The 17,142-nt window shown below is 37.0% G+C and overlaps 1 protein-coding gene across 4 annotated transcripts in view; it reads left to right on the plus strand.

Annotated features, from left to right (window-relative positions):
• Window positions 1-17,142, plus strand: part of MAP3K20 (mitogen-activated protein kinase kinase kinase 20) — a 209,835-nt gene that overhangs the window by 76,312 nt on the left and 116,381 nt on the right. The window lies entirely within an intron of this gene.

The following is a 17,142-nucleotide window of genomic DNA, read 5'->3' on the forward strand; positions in this document are numbered from 1 at the left end:
CACCATTTTATGTAGGAGGGGAATGGGAGAGATAGAAAACAAATGCTTGTAACTGATAAAAATTTAAATTATAGTCTCAAAGAGTTGTTTATGGCATTGAAAGAATAAGTAACTTGCGTAGTCAAACAGTTAGTATGTGTTAGAGGCAAGACTTTAACTCACATAGGTATTCCTGACAGAGGGATAGGCTCCCTATCTACTACAATGCTGCCTACAAAAAAATAATAATAAAAGCACAGACATACAGGAAGGATGAACTAAATATGTATAAATACAAAGGTTGATAGATAATGACATAAAAGTTGAACACAAGTTTTAGGCACACACTTTTTAAGAAAGCAATACTTAAGTTTAAAGGGAAAATATGATAGTGATGCACACAAGTAGAGAAATAATATGTAGGGATATTTCATTACACAAAGACATATAATTCTGTATCCTTCAAAGGGATAGTGATATGGAGATTGCTAAGATGTTTCACAGGGGAACAACAAAGATACAAAGCTATATACAGCTCCAAAGCTTCTAGATAAAATGAAATATTCAGACAATCATCTGGATGCTTTATCTACGCAACTCCAGACATTTGGATGTTTCATCTACATTTTTTGGTATTGTGTAATTATCTAGACTTAGCCAAAAAATGATTAAAGTCCTGGAAAAGATTTGTCTAGAAAGATTAAAGGGATTAGAATTATTCAGTCTGAAGAAGAGGAGGTTGAAATTCAATGTAATAATGTCTTCATGTTGGTTTAATGGCAATGGACAAGGGTCACCAAAACATTAGAAATATTCACTACATACGCTGACCAAAAATGGGTGGTGAGAAGGGAGGAAAGAAGCGCACCCTTCACCAAGCAGGATATAGGATAGTTAAAAGTTGAGAAGGGTTGATAAGTGTTTAACAGGGGGTTGTGGATATATGCACACACTATTAACTTTAATCTGTGTGATTAACACTTTCTTAAGTTGAGACAATCAGCCAAACAATAAATCTATCCCTGATTTGTAACAATCCTGATTTCTGGGGCTATAAATCCTCATAGTGAATATTTAACAATCAGTTCTGCCAGCAGGACAGAGCTGGCACCAGAACACCCCTGATTAAAAGGCAGGATTTTCTGACTGGTGATGGTTGGTTGATTGGTTGTTGTCTTTCATTCTCGTTGAGGACCAAAACACTATTTGGAGGCAAGATACGGTGTGTCCAACTGTGGCTGATCAGACCAGCATAAGCTCTGATGGTTCTATCATGGGTCAGGCACAAATAGTCCATATGAACATTTTGAGCTACTGCAATTCTGCTTCATTCATAGAGCACAGTACCTTCTTTGAGAAAGGCACATCATACTGGGTGGTCATTTGCCAGTGTCTCCCATGTCTCACACTCAAAACCAAAGTTCTTCAGAGAAATCTTGACAGTATCTTTGTATCATTTCTTCTGACCTCTGTATGCTAGTGTATAATACTGATGAACTTCTCTGGGCAACCAAATTTTGCCATAATCCCTCATTATTGATAGCATAAAAGACCTTGGTCAAATCAACGAATGTTGTATGCCAATCTCTTTTCTGGTCCTGGCATTTCTCTTGGAGTGTTGGGCAGCAAACACCATATCAACAATTCCTCTGCCCTTTCTGAAGCCACACTAGCTGTCAGGTAGATGACTCTCTTCCAGGTCAAGGATCAGCCTATTAAGAAGGACTCTGGCAAGCATCTTGAGAGCAGTGACTAAGAGAGAGACACTCCTGTGATTGTCACAGGACAACCTATTTCCTTTACTTTTATAAAAGACAGAAGATGGAGACATCTTTGAGCTCCTGGGAGATAGCCTTCTCTTGCTACATAACCGGGAAAATTTCCATCAGCTTTTATATGAGCAGTGGACCCCTTAAATCTCAGCTAGAATAGAATCCTCACCAGGTGCTTTGCCATGCAAGAGGAGCCTAGTGGCATTTAAAATCTCTTCTTCAGTTAGACGTTTGGCTAGTAATTGACTTTAAGCTGAGGTATATAGTCAGTGTTTCAGTACTGATTGATGACACTCTGTTGAGAATACTATAGAAATATTCAGCCCTTCTCTCCAGGATCATGTCCATCCTTATCACTAATGATTCCGTCAGCATTGAATAGCTGAGATGCACCATATGTCTTTCCCCCATACATAACCTTCCCAGAGCATCATAAAAGTACTTTGGATTGTTACAATCAATATGAAACTGAATTTCATCTGTTTTCTTACTGAACCAAAAATCCTGTGTTTCTCTAAGCTTCACATGTACTTTATTTGTGGTGAAGTTAAACACTACCTTCTTAGAGACAGACAAACTATCTTGTTAGTAAACTCTGTGGAGTTCTCATTTTTTGTTTAGCAGCTTCTGAATTTCCCCATCATTTTTGTCAACCCAATTTTGATGTTTGTGTTTTCACCCAGATGAGTAAATGTAGTGCTGTACACCAAATCTCTGAAAGTTGCCCACATTTTCCACTCCACTGTTGCTAATTGTGTGTTGGCTCAGTTTTTCCTCCAAGTTAAGCTTGGAGAAGCACTCTTATCTGCTTACATTAAGTCTTCTGATAGTTGTCTTGCTTTGGAGCTGCTGCTTTTGTTGAATTCAAATATTTAGCCTGGAAAGGATAAGTCTATGATCAGTCCAGCACTCTGCACTCTGCACTGTCTTTGTCACTTTCACATCCAGTATATGAGGGTTATCAAATAGTAAAATAACTTTCTAAGAGAGGTATTGAGACCTCCTTCTCTAGAGGATTTTGAAAATAAAATTCTGATCTGTTTTCTGCTTGTGAAGAATTAAGGGGACATCTCTAAGAATAAAGGCTAGAGTTGAAGGTCAAAGAAGGAAAAGACTTTGAGGCCCCTTCCATTCCAAAAACTATAATTTTATTAGGGGGTTATTAAGATCTTGTATCTATTCTTGACAATTAATAAAAAAGAAAATGGCAAGCAATTGTTTATGGTGGGCAGTTCTCATTAGTCACTTCAAACATACAAAAACCTGTTTTAGGAATAATACAAAAATTAATCTAGTTCCAGCCTGGGCATAAATTGATATTCAAGAATCAGTCTAATCATAGCACTCAGGCTGCAATAGGAATTTTCAGACTTTTAAAAAAAAGAATCAAATTTGCCTAAATTCTTCTAAATGATTTTGTAGATTTCCATGTGTAGATTGCCAAATATAGTAAACATTTCTTTTCTGGAATGTAAACAATCAAATTCTGTTGCTCAGTTGAGTAATATTATAGAGCACTTATGAGTGTTCAGCTAATCAAATTGCTGGAGTAGCTGAAAATCCCTCAACCTGTAATTTTGCATAGAGAGAGGGTACCTCATGCTGTGCAATTAACTAGTTTTATTAGCAATAAATTTGTTTGCTTCTGACTGCTTCTACTGCTGTAAAGAGCATTCTGAACTTGATCTTCATCTAGCCAAGTATCAGAGCCAGCTAGTGGAGTCTAGTAATTCCAAAGAGGAATTCATACTTACCTTGTCCGACTAGTCATTGACATTTCTTAAGAGGGAGACATTAACTGCCGAGTACCCTAGGAAAACCTTAAGGACAGGGGTGGAGAACCTATGACCTCAGACCACAGGCAGCCCTCTAGGTCCTTTAGGAGAGGAATATGAGGGAGTTGTAAAGGCATTGACTATCTAAGGTTGAGTTAACAGAGTGGTGATGAGATATATTTAAATGTAATCTTATTAGACTCATTTTAGGTAATGGCAGTTTCTATTAATGGATCACTGGGTCTAAAACATTTTCTCTTTTTAATCTTTTTTTAAGAGAGAGAAAAAAGAGTGTAAGAGCACAATTCATAGTCAAAATTTATGTGAAATTATTACAAAATAAGCAAAATATAAAGGGGGAGGGAAGGTCAGAAAGGAGGGACAGAATTTAGAACTCAAAACTTTAAATAAAATTTTTTTTAAAAAAAATAAGCTAAATATATAGGATGTCCCCAATGTCTTAGTGGAGTTTTAAACTATTAAAACTAATGAAACATTAGCAATGATAATAATAAAGTTTTGTTATCATTAATAATAAAGTTTTAATAATGATTTAAGCTATTAAAGGTTAAAACTGTTCTAAGACTTTAGGGACACCCTTATAGTAAATTCCACTGTTGAATCATATTTGTTCAACATGTTTAATTCAATAAACATCAAATGCTTATTTGTGCAGAGTTAAAAAAAAAAAAAAGCTCTTAAATTTGATATGACCTCATATGAGATTTTCTTGGCAAAGACACTGGAGTGGTTTCCCATTTCTTTCTCCAGTGAATTAGGCAGAGTTTAAGTGACTTGCCCGAAGTCCCACAGCTAGTAGGATTTGAACTCAGGTCTTCTTGGCTCCAGGTCCAGTGCTCTATCCACTGAGCCATCTACCTTCTTCCTGTAACCAAATTGTGAATAGAAAAAGAAGTTTTTGTTGTTTGAGGAATTTGTGGTCAGACTATGAGTGAGTTCTGGAAGAAACTGAAGGAGTCCTCAGAGGTCCCTTCCACCATTAAATCTGTGATTGTATGATCCAGTAAGTTATCTTGTCTAACCCCCTTATTATATCATTGAGGAAGTTCTTATTTGGAGAGGTTTACACCACTTGCCTGAGGTCATATAGTGAATTAGTGACAGAGTCAAGTCTAGATTAATGAAAAAACTTTTTCTAGATGTTTTGATTTTACTGTTCACAAAATGGTTTCATGCCTGTTATCTCACCAAATTCTAATGCCAACCTTGCAGGAGAGTCTGGGAAGAAATTATTGTCTACATTTTATGGATAGGAAGCTAAAAGTCTGAAAATTTAAGTGATTTGACCAAAAACACAAAGCTAATATAACTAGAATTTGAAACTCAGGTCTCTTAACTGTCCTCTCAGATTTCTTCCTTGTTAGGCAACATTTGACAAAAGGTTGATCTTTGAAAAGTTCTTATTTACAACTGAATTCAAGACCTTGCATGACAAAATATTAGCAATAGTCTTATGAGGAGAAAAAATGGAAAAAAGTCCTCCACAGTCATATCCCAGCCTTTAGCACCAAAAACAGTTTTGTTGACAGCATTACAAAGTTTGTTAGCTGGAGATTTGGAGGTACTTTTGCCCACTAAACTGCTTCTAACTCATATATAAAATGTTTTTGCTCCTCATGCTGTCAGAATAACATACTACAAAAGCACCAAATGTGTATAAATCTAGTTTATCTTGGCTTTCTATGACTTTTATGGTCTCCAAATATTAAATTTCCACCATTTATTTCATTCAGTTTCTGCTCCCCTCTAGTCTTGCCAGGTTAGCTTGCCCTCAGTAGGATATGTAACCAAAGAGCCCACTCTTTACTAGAGCAGCATGTTCTTTGGAATCTAGCCTGAGCTGTTCTCCAAGAGAATGTCAAATGAAGAAAGGGTAAGCTTCAATACGCCATAAAAAATCATTGAGTCTTAATTTTTGTAGGTTCACAATATAAGCAGTGACTAAATGAAATTCCTCACTAGTCCCTCTTCATCTTCCAAAAAGTAGCACCAAAATGAGAGAAATGTCTCATCAGGTTAATCACTTTAGCTATGGCAGTTAAGGATATTTCTCCAGAGGGAATTTCTTCATGGAAGTAAGGAAAGTTACTTATTTGGTTAGTTTAAAAGAAAAGAATTTTTTTTCCCCAAAGAGAATCCACTTGGCAAGAGCTTAGATACCAAACAACACTCCTTTTGATCTAAAAAGCATTTATCATGAACCCATTAGGTTTCAGCCACAAAGGCAGGCTGCAGACGTGTAAAGACAAAAAAAAAGTGCGTACCCTCAAGGACCTGCGTTCTTCTGTGGGGCAAGAACATGTAACATCAGTAAATAAATTGAGAATATATGCAAAATTAATACAAAGTCATTGAAAGGAAGAAGAACACTAGCAATTGGGGGCATCAGGAAAGGCTCTGGTGGCAGTTGAACCTTGCAGGGAGCTAGGACATAAACACAAGATGAAAGACAAATATCAACAAAAATATTCATAAGACCATAGACCTTTGAGCTAGAAAGGACCCTAGAAATCATCTAGTCCAACTCCCTCATTTTACACATGAGGAAACTGAGGCCCAGAGAGACATTGAGTGACTTGTCCAAGGTCACATAGATTATCAATAGCAGAACTATGCCTTTAATTGAAAGGGGCAGAATATGTTTTATTATTGTACCTGCCATGCCCTGGTCTAGCAGATGAGGAATCTCCTGAGCACACTCACTACAACGAACATACCTTGATATATTATATTTATAATTCAACACTTCAGAAGCCTAGAATTTTTTCAGTGTGAGATCTCCCTCCACCAATGAACACAACTCCCTGTGCCTTAATCAATGGGCTTCATAAATTGCTGGGGCAAAATCCATTCATTAACTCGGTAGCAAGTAGTAGTACTGGTGGTGAGCTTCTCTGCATTCATCTGGACTGATGTTTTTATGATGGCCATATCCTTTGTTGGGGCAGTCCTTGAAGCCTTTCTAAGGTGAGTAGACTCACCCAGCAGATGGTCTGCTAACAGAGAAGCCAGGATTACTCCTATGCTACTAGAAACCTTTAGAGGAGCACTTTGGTGAAGGATGCTTTATCATGATGCAAGTACATAATCCATTAAGCTTCATTGATGATCCTGAGGCTCTGCTCATCACATTTGGGGAGGACAAAAGACCAGCCATTTTCTTTATAGGTTTAAAGTATGCTATTTGTCACTTTAACTGGGCTACTGAAGTGGCCTCTGAATCTAGTGACTGTTTCAAAGGCCATAACCCATGTGAGACACTGGTCACTATATACAGGACTGAAAATGTTTTGGAAATAGTGCAAGCCCGCTCTTTAGGTTTTACTTGTAGTATAGCATTTCTAGGAGTAGGTTGGGGAGCTGGTTTTCTTCCTGGATTAATAGGTAAGAAGGAAGTTTTTCCTTTTTTAACTTTTTCCTTTTTTTTTTTTTTTGAGGGAGGTGGTAAACTAGTAATGATAGTGATAGGGTAAATGTGCAATTAAGGAAACATTTACTTATTCCTACATTAATCAGAATGGAGGGGTTGAAAATTGCTAAACTGAAACTTGCTGCAGGTCTTTGGCTTTATCCATTTATACTGGCTGTCTAAAGAATTCTAATATCAATATTATCACCTTTTTCCATGCTCGCTTCCCCAATTTCTGAAATAGTAAGGATGTCAGCACAAGAGGAGGAGAGAGACTAAAAGATGTAACCATATAAATGAGTCTAAGGCTGTGGTTGGAAGGAAGGAAGGAAATAAAAAGGGAGGAAAAGGAGGGAAGGGAGAAAGGGAAGATTGCTTATTAAATGGTTAATTAATGCTTTATTAAATGTGCCCAGGATTGAGGTTTCAAATAGAAAAAAAAAAAGAAAAGAAAGATAGTATTTTCTGCAGGGTAAATGGTAGTCCACAGAGTACTATGTTGGTATCAATGAGTTGACCAGTTCTGGAGAGGATTACAATCCATCCTCATGCATGCTGAGTTCCCAGGGGATCATATTTCTAGGAGCATATCTTTGAAAACCAGACTAAATTGAGGTCAGTACAAATCTAAATTGAGGGTGGTAAGTGTTGAATTGAGTATTGAAAATGAGAAGGCTCATAATCTCAATAATAAACTCAATAATACTTCCATAAACTCAGTAATGCTTTAGGGCAGAGGTATCAAATGGGATGACACTCTGAAGAGGGTCTGAACCAGATTAAAATGTAATTGGGAAAGATTTAACATAGCAAATCAAAATAAAGTAAACTAGACAATATATAGTTTCTAAAGTCAATAAGCAGCCTGCAGAAATCCTTATGTGTAGTTTCGTCATCTTCATTTCTATTTGAGTTTAACTCTGGTGCCTTTGAACAGCTAGGTGGCAGGATGGGGCACCAAGTCTGGAGTCAGGAAGACCTGAGTTCAAATGTGACCTTAGACGCTAGCTGTGTGACTTTGGGCAAGTCACTGCCTCAGTTTCCTCACCTGTCAAATGAGCTGGAAAAGGAAAGGGGAAACCACTCTAGTATCTTTGCCAAGAAAGCTCCAAATGGGGACATGACCAAGACAACAGAACAACAACAAAGAACTACTGCCTTAGCGGACTCTTAAATAGTTCTAAGTATCATAGGGGGTCTTCATATATAATACAAATATTCATGGAGAACAGGGCCATCTCCAGTTGTCCTGATCTATATCGGGACTGGTGACTTTGCACAGCCCTCCCTCACTTAAATCCAGTTTGCTTGCATGTCACAGCATCACCTCCCTGATGGAATGGTCCTCTCTGAAAATGAAGGACAAACATTAACATTCATGGAGAACGTTATTCCTATAAGAGGCTTTCAAGATGGTAAAACCTCAGAAGCGAGGTGTGATGGTACCCTTGGCAATCCTTGTACTAAGAAATGGTCAGACGGGTGAATCATTTGAATTTAGGAGTTCTGAACTGCATTAGCCTAAGCCAAGAAGCACCTTCTTCCCTTCATGGTATTTACTACAGCATTTGCAAAATGAGTCAGCAAGTATGGCACCAATATTGCTCGTCTTCATTTGAGGGTGATGGGATAGGGAACTAGGCTGCTCATGGAGGGGCAAACCAGCTCAGGTTGGAGCCAGACCAGATCAGACCCCAATTCTGATCATCCGTTGGACAGGGCCTATGAATGATTGCTGTATTTCCAGTTTGGGCCAGATTGGGAGACTCAGTCTCAACAAAACAAAACAAAACAAACAAATTAAAAAAAAAACTTGGACTTCTCTCTGACTGAAGAGCCACAGTGTACCCATTAAAACTCAGTCCCCAAACTGAAGTTAAATTCCAAGTCTAGAACTGGGGTTATATAATTAACTGTACTACCCTATTTAAGGGGCACATCCGGTAAATCCTATGTGTGCATTTTCAGGAACTTGAAGACTTCCATCTTCCACAATCTTCTGTTCCCCTTTTCTGAGTAAGCATTTACAAATTTAAGTAGATCTAATGTCTACATTACTTACACCCTGAATATCACTATCATCTGATAATATGAAGAAAACCAAAGAATCCCCTCTTTCCTTCTCTGTGACATCATTAGAGAATTTGCAAAATGAGCTAAATGAAGCAGAAGAAGATACCAGGATCATATATTTCATAGCAGCTAAAGGAAGCAGATGCTCCAGCAATAAGCAAACACCAAGAGTTATGAATGGTGGTAGGTGGAAAACATGGGAAGTCTGTTTTTAGCACCCACCTGATTGCTGGTCTGATCCAGAGTAATGCTGGGAGCATTGTCCAAGTTCATGGATATATATATATATATATATATGCTGATTATGATCTACTTCTAGGTCTGGGACAACTGAAGAAAGAGTTTTATTCAATGAGTTGATCAGTCCTTGGAGGACTAAAATTCACGCCCATGCATTCTAAGCTCCTGGGGGATCATACTTTTGGAAGTGTATCTTTGAAGACCAGACAAAACTATTTGAAATGACCCTGAAATGTATGGGAACTCTTAATGAATGTTTGCTATGAGCAGAGGTTGCCAAACTCCACCTGGCCTGGAGTCAGGAAGACTTATCTTCCTGAGTTCAAATCTGTCCTCAGACACTTTAGTAGCTGTGTAACCGTAGACAACTCACTTAACCCTGTTTGTCTCAGTTTCCTCATCTCTCAAATGAGCTGGAGAAGGAAATGGAAAACTACTTCAATAATTCTACCTAGAAAACCCAAAAATGGGGTCACAAAGAGTTGAACACAACTGAAATGACTGAACAACAACAAATTAATATGGGACTGCCAGGAATGGTTTCTATTTTGCTTTTGACACCACTGGTCTAGAGTGCCTTGGGCCCTAGAATGGGGTCCTATTGGCATTCATTGGAGCCAGAGCCACATGGCTCTGGAAAAGAGAGTAAGGAGGGTGACTTTGCACATCCCTGCCTCCCTTAAATCTACCCCTGATATCATCAATCTTCTTCAAGAATGAAAGACAAGCAACAACAACTCATTGGAGCAATGATGACCTAGGTTAGAACTTTTCCCTTTCTTTCACTGCGTTTCTGTCTAGAGATTTAAGAATTTAAGAATTTCAACATAGAATGTTGAAAGAAATAACAGCAACAAAAGTAACCAACAACCTTCCCTTAAAGCATAAGTAATATAGCTTTGACTTTTTTATCTATATTTATGATGTAATTAGAGAATTCTTGTGGAAACTCCTACAGATGCAGACCTGCAACGAGGTTATTTAATAATATAGTTTTATAAAGTTGCCTCAGGCAATAAGAAATCAAGTGGTCACCTAATTAGTAGATGTCACAGGTAGAATTTTAAAGCCGGGTCTTCCTGATTTTAAGGTCAGTCCTATGTCCAACCATGCCTTGATGACTTTTTCTATCCTTGGACTCATAGGATCAAAAATTTAGAGCCTTTTTAATTCTTCTATGCAACAAGACTAATGTAAAAGTGTCTTTAATAAGAATGTATGTGTAGAACCCATATAAGATTGCATGCCATCTCAGGGAGGGAGGGGAGGGGGAGAAAATTTAAGACTTATGGAAGTGATTGTTGAAAACTGAAAACAAATAAATTAATTAAATTAAAAAAAATTAGAGCCAAAAAGGAATAGTAGAGATTATCTAATTTAACCACTTCATTCTACAGATGACAGAGCTGCTGTTCAGAGTTTAAATGACTTACTTATGGTCACAAAGATAGTAAGTAGCAGAGCTGGGGAATTAACATTCTGAAATTCAAAATCCATTACTCTTTGTAGTCTCATCCTGCCTCATTGTCAGTGCCAGATCAAGATTAGAATGGTAGATTGTCTCAAATAATTGAGAGATAAAGTGAGAGAGCAATTGACAGTTGAGGAGATAAGCCAGTCTGGAACAAGATAGAGGATGTGAATATAATTGGTGGACCTGGTTATTTGAATCATCCTAAATATCAGTAGACTGCTTTCAGTATCTTTCCTTTCTTTCACCAAAAGAGCTGAACTTCCTTTTCCCTAAATGTATTTAAGAGAAGGTAGTATCTCTAACCTAAGTGTATACAGACTATTTCTAAGACATATGAATTTCGGATGCATGTCTAGTTGAAGTAGGGCAAACTGGAAAGCTGGAGACTGCACTCTCAACCAACAAGTCACTGCTTTTCTTAAAGAAATCAGGACAGTACTCAGAATTTACTAATTCAGTGTTCTGTTGAAGATCTTTCCAAAGGATTCCAAAAGAAGGGAGTTAAAACCATGAGACTGAGCAGTGTGTCTGGTCTTGGTGATGGAGGTTGGTGTAGCAGAAATCATAAATCTTGTGAAATCATCAACTTCCAAATACATAGATGAACTATTTGGAGCCTAAACCATCTCTAAAATACCTTTCATCTATGACAATCCATGAGTCTGTTACTCCATTTGTAAGATATAGTCAGTCATAAGGCAAAAACTACTGAATAGCTCCTTGGTCCCAGGCAGTACTATCAGATTAGGACCTCTTGAGTGCCTGGGAAGACTCAACACATCATTTTACAAGGCACATCTAGGTGGGCTTCTTGATTCCTGCATCCTTTTTCATTATTTCATAATACCTCATATTTATAATCTGCCGGGTGGTTTTCAAAGAGCTTTATATATATTATCGTGTTGGATCCCCATAGTACCCAGAACAATAGTGTTAGGTTAGCAACCTATATATAATAGTGCTAGGTTAGATACAGGTACGTTCAATATGGGTCCACAGTGATTATTAGCAAATCGTTCATCATGATTTCTTAGGATCATAGAGTTTTTGTGTAGAAAGACTTTTAGAATGATAACCATTAATCCAACTCCCACATTTTATATATGGGGACACTGAGCACCAGAGAAGTGAAATGACTTGTCCAGCATCACAAAGATAATGCACAGCGTGCAAACCTAATTCTGCTGACTAAATCTAGTATTGTTTCTCATATACCATACTAGCCTTTCAAAGGATAATGATGACCATATCAAGACTATTGAATTATACTCATTCTTTCTAGTACTTGTCTAATTTTAGTAACTTAAATGTATTACCAAAAGGACATTTTATTTTAAAAACATTAATATTAATATTATAATATTTAAATATAATTATATGTTTTTGAGTATATTTGTTTATATTAATATTTTCCAATTACATTTTAAAAAATCTTTAACATTCATTTTTAAAGTTTTTTGAGACCACACCCAATGCAAACAAAATTCAGAGGGATGTAGAAAACTGGGAAAGAATTTTTACAGCTAATGTCAGTGATAAAGGCTTCATTTCTAGAATATATAGAGAACTAAGTCAAATGTACAAAAATATAAGACATTCTCCAACTGATAAATAGTCAAAGGATATGAATAGGCAATTTTCAGAGGAAGAAATTAAAGGTATCTATAGTTATATGAAAAAATGCTCTAAATCACTTTTGATTAGAGAGATGCAAATCAAAACAACTCTGAGGTACCACATCACACCTATCAGATTGGCAAACATGACAGAACAGGACGATGATAAATGTTGGAGAGGATGTGGGAGAGTTGGAACACTAATACATTGTTGGTGGAGCTGTGAGCTGATCCAACCATTCTGGAGAGCAATTTGGAACTATGCCCAAAGGGCTACAGAAATATGCATACCCTTTCACCCAGCAATATCGCTTCTAGGACTGTATCCCCAAGAGATCATAAAAATGGGAAAGAGTCCCACATGTACAAAAATATTTATAGCAGCACTCTTTGCGGTGGCCAAGAACTGGAAATCAAGGGGATGCCCATCAGTTGGGGAATGGCTGAATAAATTATGGTATATGAATGTAATGGAATACTATTGTGCTATAAGAAATGATGAACAGGAAGACTTCAGAGAGGCCTGGAAAGACTTATATGATCTGAAGCTGAGCGAAAGGAGCAGGACCAGGAGAACTTTGTGGACAGCAACAACCACAGTATGTGAGAGTTTTTTCTAGTAGGCTTGGAACTTCATAGCAATGCAAGGACTTTAAAAAAATTCCCAATGGTCTTCTAAGGCAAAATGCCTTTCACATCCAGAGAAACATCTATGGAATTCAATTGCAGAACGTAGCAGATCATTTTTTTGGTGTGTATTGCATTTTGGTTTGTTAGATAATTTCTCTCATTCATTTTAATTCTTCTACACAGCATGACTATAGTGAAAATATATTTAATAGGAATGTGTTTGTAGAACCTATATAAAATTGTATGCCATCTCAGGGAGGGAGGGAGGAGGGTAGGGGAAGAGAGGGAAAAATAATAATCTAAGTTATATGGGAGTAATTGTAGAACACTGAAAATAAATAAAATTAATTTTCAAAAAATAAAATAAAAAATAAAATTTTGAGTTCCAAATTCTCTCCTGCCTGTTCACCCCTCCCCCACTTCTTGAGAAAGGAAGCAATATGATATCAATTGTACATGTGAAGTCATGCAAAATATATTTCCATATTAGCCACGTTACAAGAGAAAGAAACACATACACACACAAGAAAAAGAAAGTGAAAATGTACACTGTAGTCTGCACTCAGTTCACCTCTGGAGGTGGATGGCATTTTTCATCATGGGAGCTTTGGAATTGTCTGGGATCATCACCTATCAGAATAACTAAATCTTTCACATTTGATCATTGTTACAATGTTGCTGTTACTGTGTACAGTGTTCTCTTGGTTCTGCTCACTTCATTTTGCATCAATTCATATAAGACTTACTAGTTTTTTTGTGAAGCCATCCTGCTTATCATTTCTTACAGCAAAATTGTATTACATCACAATCATATACCACAACTTGTTTAGCCATTCCTCAATTGATGAGCATCTCCTCAATTTCTAATTCTTTGCCACCACAAAGAGTTGCTATAAATTTTTTTGTATGAATAGATCATTTTCCCTTTTTCTGGTCTCTTTGGAATACACACCTAGTAACTGTATTTCTGGGTCAAAGAATAGGCACAGTTTTATAGACCTTTGGGCATAGTTCAAGTTGTTTCCAGAATGGTCACATCAGTTCACAACTCTATCCATAGTACATTAATGTCCCTATTTTTCCACATTCCCTCCATCATTTGTCATTTTCCTTTTCTGTCCTATTAGCCAGTCTGATAGGTGAGAAGTGGTATCTTAGAATTGTTTTGGAGGGGCAGAGCCAAGATGGTGGAGTAGAAGCAGGGACCTACTAGAGTTCTCCTTCCAAATCCCTCAAAAAAACTATAAAAAATGACTCTAAACAAATTCTAGAGCAGCAGAAATCACAAAATGACAGACCAAAGCAAATTTCCAGCCCAAGACAATCTGGGAGATTGCAGGAAGGGTCTGTTGCACCAAGCTGGGAGCAGAGTGCAGTTTGACATGGGCAGTGCCAGCACAGACAGAGCTGGAGCAGGCCTTAGGGGACTGAATCACTGGCAGCTGCTATGATTTCCAGACTTCTCAACTCACAAACACCAAAGACATCTTTGAAGGTCAGTGGCAAGGGTCTCTCCCCTGACTAAGGGGGAAACATGGCCTGACCCGAACCCCAACTTGAGGGTGGCAGCAGTCACTGCTGAAGAAGAGTTGCTTCTGGTGCCCTCCACTTAACAAAGAGCCCAAAAGTCAAGCAACTGGCTGGGAAAATGAACAAATGGGAAAAAGAAATGGAATATACATTCTTACTTTCTCTTACATCATTGGTGACAAGGAAAATCAAAACATACAATCAGAAGAAAACAAAAAAGTCAAAGTTGCTGCATCCAAAGCTTCTAAGAAAAATATGAATTTGTTTCAGGCCATGGAAGAGCTCAAAAAGAATTTTAAAAATAAAGTAAGAGAGGTAGAGGAAAAAATGGGAAGAGAAATGAGAGTGATGCAAGAAAATCATGAAAAATGAGTCAACAGCTTGCTAAAGGAAACCCAAAAAAATGCTGAAAAAAATAATACCTTTAAAATCAGATTAAGCCAAGTGGCAAAAGAGATCCAAAAAGCCAATGAGAAGAAGAATGCCTTAAAAAGTAGAATGGACCAAATGGAAAAAGAGATCCAAAAGTTCACTGAAGTAAATAATTCCTTTAAAATTAGAATGGAATAAATGGAAGCTAATGAGTTGATGAGAAGTCAAGAAATTAGAAAACAAAACCAAAAGAATGAAAAAATAGAAGATAATGTGAAATATCTCATTGGAAAAACAACAGATCTGGTAAATGGATCCAGGAGAGATAATTTTAAAATTATTGGACTACCTGAAAGCCACAATCAAAAAAAAAATAAAGCCTAGATATCATCTTTCAAGAAATTATCAAGTAAAACTGCTCTGACATTCTAGAACCAGAGGGTAAAATAGAAATGGAAAGAATCCACTGATCACCTCTAAAAGAGATCCCAAAAGAAAAACTCCTAGGAATATTGTAGCCAAATTCCAGAGTTCCCAAGTCAAGGAGAAAATAATACTAGCAACCAGAAAGAAACAATTCAAGTATTGTCAAAATACAATCAGGATAACACAAGATTTAGCAGCTCCTATACTAAGGGACCAGAAAGCTTGGAATAGGATATTCCAGAGGTTAAAGAAGATAGCATTAGTACCAAGAATCACTTACCTAGAAGAACTGAGTATAATATTTCGGGGGAAAAAATGGATATTCAGTTAAATAAAGGATTTTCAAGCATTATTAAAGTTGTACTGCTTACATTCCTACATGGAAAGGTGATATTTGTAACTCATGAGACCTTTCTCAGTATTAGGATAGTTGGAAGGAATATATGTGTATGTGTGTGTATGTATGTGTGTGTGTATGTGTATTTGTATGGAGAGAGATAGACAGAGAGACAGAGGGCACAGGGTGAGCTGAATATGAAGGGATTGATATCTGAAAGTGAAAATTAAGTGTTGAGAGGAATGTATTAGAAGAAAGAAAGGCAGAGGTAGGATGTAGTAAATTATCTCACATAAAAGAGTGACAAAGAGCTTTTACAATGGAGGGGAAGATAAGAGGGAATAAGTAGCCCTTCCTTTCATGAGATTTGGCTTCAGGAGGGAATAGCATACACACTCAACTGGGTATGGAAGTTTATCTTACCCTTCAGGAAAAAAGAGGGGAAAGGGGATAAGAGAGGGGGAATAATAGAAGGGATGGCAGATTGTGGGAAGTGATAATCAGAAGCAAACACTTTGGTAGAGGGACAGGTCAAAGGAGAGAATAGAATAAACGGAAGGCGAGATAGGATAAAGGGAAATATAGTTAGTCTTTCACAACATGATTATTATGGAAGTGCTTTGCATGACTACACATGTTTAACCTATATCGAATTGTTTGCCATCTCAATGAGGGTGGGTGGGAAGGGGGTAAGGGACAGGATGTGGAACTCAGAGCTTTAAAAATGAATGTTAAAAATTATTTTTACATGCAATTAGGAAATAAGATGTGTAGGCAAAGGGGTATAGAAATCGATGTTGCCCTACAAGAAAATAGAAGGAAAGGGGATAAGAGAGGGAGGGGGGGTGATTTTTTTCTAAAAGTGATATCTAAAAGTAAAAATTAAGTGTTGAGAGGAATGTATTAGGAGAAAGAAAGGGAGAGTACAGATTGGAGGGAAGGGTAATCAAAATACATACTGTCCTGAGGTGAGGGAAGGTGAATGATGGGGAGAAATTTTGAAATTCAAAATTTTGTGCAAGTGAATGTTGAAAACTGAATATAAATAAATTTTAAAAAATAAAGTATTGTTTTAATTTACATTTATCTAAGTAATAGTGATTTTGAGTATTTTTCCATGTGACTATTGATAGTTTTAATTACTTCTTCTGAAAACTGCCTGTTCATATCTTTTGACCATTTATCAATTGGGAATTAACCCATATTTTCATAAATTTGGCTCAGTATACTACATATTTGAGAAATGAGGCCCTAATTAGAGAATCTAGCTATAAAAATTTTTTTTCCTTCTGTTTCCTGCTTTCCTTCCAACTGTGGCTAAATTAGTTTTGTTTGCGCAAAAACTTTTTAATATCATGTGATCAAAATTATACATTTTGCTTCCCATTAACTTCTCTGTTTCTTATTCAGTCATGAATTCTTCCTATTTCAGAAATCTGAGAGGTAGTTTTCTCAGTGCTCCCCCGATTTACTTAGTTCCTTCATATG

This window comes from Notamacropus eugenii, chromosome 5 (genome assembly GCF_028372415.1).
Source record: "Notamacropus eugenii isolate mMacEug1 chromosome 5, mMacEug1.pri_v2, whole genome shotgun sequence".
NCBI classification, from domain to species: domain Eukaryota; kingdom Metazoa; phylum Chordata; class Mammalia; order Diprotodontia; family Macropodidae; genus Notamacropus; species Notamacropus eugenii.